A 6,365-nucleotide genomic window follows, 5' to 3' on the forward strand; every position below is an offset into this window, starting at 1 on the left:
AGTGTCCCAGGAGAGGTCTGCAGTCGCCCACACGAGGATGGGAGACCCCAGTGTCCTTCCTGCCACCCCATTGGTGGCAGCAACTCAGGGGTTTGGTTTGTTTTTTCTTTCACTTGTTTCTTTTGGTTTTTGGTTTTGGGGTCACACCCAGCCGTGCTCAGGGATGGTTTTCCTGGTGAAGCACTCTTGGGGGCTGGGGGTGTCTATCCTGGTGGATCTTGGAGGACCACAAGGGACCGGGGATCAAATCTGGGGCTCCCACATGCAAGACGCATGCTCCAGTGCTGTAAACTATCTCCCCAGCCCGGGGCTCCGTTCTGATCCGTGGGAAGGGCCCAGGACTGGGCCCACTTGGGCACCCTAATCTCTCCACACACCGCAGGTTAGTTTGAGGCCTGGTGTTAGTAACAGCCATGGCAGGATGTGAACGAGATGAGACAGAAAGACGAAGTCAACTATCCCTCAAGGAGCAGGCCTTGAATGTGCATCATGCCAAGGGACTGGAGTGATCGTACAGTGGGTAAGCTGTTTACCTGGTATGCGGCCAACTCAGGTTCGATTCCCGGCCTCCCATGTTACTCCCAAACACCGCCAGGAGTGATTCCTGAGTTCAGAGTCAGGAGTGACCCCTGAGCATGGCCAGGTGGGTATCTGCCAAGACTGGGTGAGGTTTGAAGGTAAAGTCTTGCATAATTGAAGTTCCGCCACTGCAACACACAACATTGAGACACACACACACACAGTTATGCTCATACGTTCACACATATACTAACATACACTCATGCACGCATGCATATTCTCAATCACACACATATATTCACACACGCTCAGAATACACTTACACAATACACTTACACATATAATCATGCACCTACACTAAAACATTCATATTCATATACACACTCTCACGCTCACTCACACAAGCATATACTCATACACACACATGCATATATACTCACGTATACTTTCATACTTGGACTAGAGTGATAGCACAGAGGGTAGGGCATTTGCCTTGCTCGCAGCCAACCCGGGTTCGATTCCTCCATCCCTCTCATAGAGCCCGGCAAGCTACCGAGAGTATCCCACCCGCACAGCAGAGCCTGGCAAGCTCCCTGTGGCATATTCAATATGCCAAAAACAGTAACAACAAGTCTCACAATGGAGACATTACTGGTGCCTGCTCGAGCAAATCAATGAACAACGGGATGACAGTGCTATGGAGCAGTGCTATTCTCATATGCACATGATCACATAGTCATACGCTCACATACATGGACACACAAACACACATACAACAATAGCAACCACCAGGCCGAGCTGGGGACTGTGCCAGATGTGCTCTCGGCCTCTCCTCATTGGCTTCTCCCCAGAGACTAGGGCAGGACGGCTTCTCTGAGAAGTGACTGCTTCTGAGGGCTGTGTGTCACCAGGGCAGAGGGCCGTCTACCACCCCCTCTGAGCGTGATCTTCCCCTGGCTCCTTCTCCCACCATTACCCCGCTCCTGTCCCTGACATCTCTGTTCAGGTTTGGGGATCTCGGGGGCCGGAGTGATGGTACAGCTGGCAGGTCTCTTGCCTTGCATGTGGCCAGCCCAGGCTTGATCCCCAGTATCCCATATGCTCCCTGGAGCACTGCCAGGAGTGACCCCTGAGTGTAGACCCAAGAGTGACCCCTGAGATCACTGCATATGCCCCCCACACAAAAAAAAGTTTGGGGAACTCAGCAGAGTAACTCAGCTTCTGATTCTCCTGCAGCCGGGATCATGACCACCCTCACGTGCCTTCTCAGCTCAACGAAGAGGTTTTATAGCCGTTTATGAGCAATTTTGGCCCATATATCACTGGAGATATATAGCCAGGCAAATATGAGGGACCCAAGTGGAGGTTTTCCAAGGCGAGTTTTACTGCTGCTGAAAGAACGCATGATGGACAGCTGCGGTCACCCACTTCCCTTCTGGCAGCCGGATGGGGGCAGCACGAACTGGCTTCAGCCAGAGGAATCAGGAGTGGCTATGGGGCCTGGGTGTCGTGCTACCCCTCCGGGTCCTGGTGGAAGGCGGTGACCAAAGCACGGGGCCGGCTCCTTCAGAGAGCTGAGCCAGTCTGTATGTGAGTTTGTGCTTGTGAGTGTACGCATGTGAGGAAGCTTATGTGGATGCGAGTGTGTGCATGCAAATGTGACTGTGAGCATGTGACTGTGCGTGCATCGAGTGTATGTGACTGCCACATGAAAGTGTGAGCATGTGAGTATGTGTGAGTCTTTGTGATGGTATGTTTCAAGGGAGTGCATCTGAGTTTGTATATGTGAGAGTAGGCATGTGAGTATATGTGCATGAGTGTATCAGGGTGTGTGTTACATGGGAGTGTGTATTTGTGTGCATGTGTATGCATGTAAATGCATGCATGGAGTGTATGTGAATGTGTACTCAAGTATGCACACGTGAGTATACATAAATGTGTGGATTTGTGAATGAATTTGAGCACGTACGTGACTGTATGCGAGTATGTGCTCGTGAGTATGTGTGCGTGAGTGTATGTGTGTGTGAGTGTTTCTGAGCATGTGCGTGACTGTGAGTGCATATGTGAGTGTGTGAATATGTGGATGTAGAGGGAGACATGGTGGGGTGAGGAGAGTTACTGAGGGGCCTGGAGGGCACAGGCTGACTTGGACAGAAAACCTTCCCCAGACCTGCGCCAGGAGAGTCCGAGCTTCATGGACGTGAGCCACAGACACACAGATTGAAGAGAGGCCTGGGAAGCTGGCCGGGGACACTTGAGGGAGGGCAGTGCCTTTCCCTCAAGTTAATGCTGAACTGAATGAGGCACGTCGGGAGGGCGTCCTTACGTTTAGGCACTGCTGCTGGCGTCTTGGGAGGGCTCAGCTTTGACTCTCTCTCCTCTCTCTCTCTCTCTCTCTCTCTCTCCCTCTCCCTCTCCAGTTTTTAGACCACACCTGATAATGCTCAGGGCTTACTCCCGAGTCTGTGCTCCAGGATCCCTGGCAGTGTTTGGGGACCAAATGGGATGGTGGGGACCAAACCCCGGTTGCCCGCGCGCTAGGCAAGTGCCCTGCCTGCCGTGCTATCTCAGTGGCACCATCAGCCTTGAACTTCTCTGCTCCTTCCCTAGCCTCTGGCCACGCCCTGGCCACGTGTGGGCTGTGGGGTTCGGGTGAGCGTGGGCTGCGGAGCGCCTCCTCGGCTCGTGGCATATGGCGAGACGTCCCGGGGAATCCTCGCTCCTGATTTAAGCGGCTCCGACAGCTTTATGGCGCCTCCTTGAGTGAGCCCCCAACGTTGGCCGTTTAACTTTTTAGCGTCGTTTAACGCTTGGGCTCCGGCGGACAGGCAGGCCCTTCGGCCCCAGAGGCAGCCGCACTAAATCAGGACACTCTGAGGCCCCGATAAATAATTTTTACAGGGCACACAGCCCATAGATCACCAGTGGGGGTGGGGGGAGAGCGGCTGTGATATTTCAACCGCGTGTCATATATGACTACCCGTGCTGGGATCCAGGTCGTCCACGTGGCAGTGGGCTTCGTCACCCCGGTGACTCCAGGCCTCTCCATCCGGGCAGAGAGGGCCAGCGAGGAGCCGTGTGTCCAGTACCCCACGCCTGGCAGAACCCCGGGAACCGTGGCCTGCCACACTGGCCCCCGGGGCTGAGCCGCGCTGCCCCACCTGTGCTGCCTCCAGCTGTGGGTATGGGTGGGGGTCTCGGGGGGGGGGGCAGGAGGAGAGATGGTCAGAGAGTCACTTTCCGGAGGATGTCCTGAGGGTCTGCAGGGGGGAGTAAGCACCATCCTCGCAGCCCCAGGGCTGAGTGACACAGGCTTGGGCCACTTGCAGGGGGGTGAGGTGGTGACACCCAGCGCAGGGCAGGCCAGAGAGGGTCGGGGAGAGGAAGCTGGAGGGACACGCAGAGAGCAGGGAGAGCGTGAGCGGGGGCGAGGAGGGAGCGCCCCAAACTCACCCCAGAGGGTCCCCCCTTGGGTGCCTGAGCCTTGCTGGCGAGTGACCGCGGGGACAGATCCCTGGAGGGGCTGCGTCGGAGCCTGGTGGGGCTGGGGGCCCTGGCCCCGAGGTACCCTCTCTGCCCCCCCCCCCGCCTCTCCCCTTTCTGCCCTTGCCCGTCCCCTCGTCTGTACAATCCTGGGACTTGAGGGGACACTTAATCCATACGGAGCTGATTCATTCCCATCTAAATCATCTCCATGGCTTCCCTAAGAGCCCGCTGATGTGCCAGAGCCATTCCTCTCCCGGGCGGGCGGCGGTGGCGGGCCGGGGGCTGCCGGTAAACAAACCTCAGCGCCATCCATCCATCCCGGCGGCCTCGGTCCGGCCAAGCCCATCCATCTCCCCGCCCTGCAGGGCCTCCCCACTCCTCCCCCCCTCCCCATCTGTCCCTAGGTGTGTCCCCTCCTTCTCATGCCCTTCTCTGGGAACCCTGGCCTGGGAGGTCACGGCGGCCAGCGGCCAGCTTCCGCCGGAGCCTGAGTTCAGCAGGCTCTGCTCTGCCCCAGACGGAAGGGCTGGTCTGGGAGCACGTCGGACCGGCACAGGGGATCCCTTTATTGGGTGGGAGCGGGGAGGCTGCAGCTATGGGTTCTGTCTGGCACGAGAGCCCCTCGTATTTGGTTTTTTCTATTTTTTGCTTTTTGGGTCACACTCAGAGATGCTCAGGGGTTACTCCTGGCTCTGCACTCAGGAATTACTCCTGGCGGTGCTCAGGGGACCATATGGGATGCTGGGAATCGAACCCGGATCGGCTGCGTGCAAGGCAAACACCCTACCCCCTGTGCTATCACTCCAGCCCTGAGCCACTAGTATTTGTGACCTGTGCCTTGAGGGGCTGGGGGGAGCAAACAGTGCAAACAGTGCAGTAGGAAGACGGCCCTCTCTCCCAGCGGGGCAGCTGGGCAGGACACAGCGTTGGGAGTGCCCTGGGCACTGCTTGCGGCAGTTCAGATGAGGCCTGTGGCCTCCTGGACATCCCAGAAGAGTTTCCTTTCTTTTCTTTTTTTCCTTCTTTTTGGGTCACACCCAGCGATGCTCAGGGGTTATTCCTGGCTCTGCACTCAGGAATTACTCCTGGCGGTGCTCGGGGTGACCATATGCGATGCTGGAATCGAACCCGGGTCAGCCGCATGCAAGGCAAACGCCCTCCCCGCTGTGCTACTGCTCCAGTTCCATCTCAGGAGATTTTCAGTGACTGACCTGAGGGGTGTGAGACACCGTCCCCCAGGAAAGCAGCAGGGCACCTGGAACCTGTTGGGGGGCCTGTGGGTAACCCTAGGAAAGTGTCTCTCACTTCTGTCTCCGCCCAGGCCTGGGGGTGGCGCTCGTCCCAGCAGCTGTCTCGGCGGGGAAGTGGCTCAGCATCAGAGCACTGTATTGGACACGCGTGGCCCCGAGTTCCATGCCCGGCACCACAAAGTAGCATCAGAAGAGGAGGAAGGGTGGCGGGGGGCTGGTGGGGCCTTGCCAGAGCGAGTGAGCCTCACATCGGGGGACACCCCAGCACTTGTCACTGGTAAGGGAAGAATGGAGGCATGGGGGCGGGGATCGTGGCCCCTCAGCTGCAATGGGGGATGTGGGGAAGGCTGGGCTCTATGCCCAACAGGAGAGGAGGGGAGGGAAGCAGAGGGGAGGGGAGTGGAGGGGAGGGGCGAAGAAGGGAGGAGAAAGGAGGACGGGGAGGACAGGGGAGGGGAGGGGAAGGGAGGGGAGAGGAGTGGGAGGGAAGGGAGGGGAGGGAAGAGAGGAGAGGGGAAGGGAGGGGAGGAGAAGAGAGAAAAGGAGAGGAGGGGAGGGGAGGGGAGGGGGGACGGAAAGGAGAGGAGAGGAGAGGAGAGGGCAGGTGAGGGGAGGGGAGGGGAGGGAGGGGAGGAGAGGGGAGGGGAGGGGAGGAGAGGGGAGGGGAGGAGAGGAGGGGAGTGGAGGGGAGGAGAGGAGAGGGGAGGGGAGGAGAGGAGAGGGGAGGGGAGGAGAGGGGAGGGGAGGGAGGAGAGGGAAGGGGAAGAGGAGGGGAGGGGAGGGGAGGAGAGCAGAGGAGAGGGGAGGGGAGGGAGGGGAGGGAGGGGAGGGGAGGGGAGGGGAGAGGAGGGGAGGGGAGGGGAGAGGAAGGTCCTGTTCTGTCCAAGTACCCTGTGTGGGAGGCGGGGTGCAGGGGACAGCCCTGCCTTGGGACTGGAGGGTTTGGGCCAAGTCTGGGATCATGCAAAGTAACTGTTTGGACAGAGGTCACTGGGTGTGGGGGAAAAGACCCAATGACAGGCGTGTCCCCCCAGTTCTACAGTCAGGGGTGCGGGAGGGGAAGGCTGGGGGACCCATCACTGCTGCTCTCTGCCCAAGGCCAGGGATATC

The sequence above is a fragment of the Sorex araneus genome, chromosome 2 (assembly GCF_027595985.1).
Source record: "Sorex araneus isolate mSorAra2 chromosome 2, mSorAra2.pri, whole genome shotgun sequence".
Lineage (NCBI taxonomy): Eukaryota > Metazoa > Chordata > Mammalia > Eulipotyphla > Soricidae > Sorex > Sorex araneus.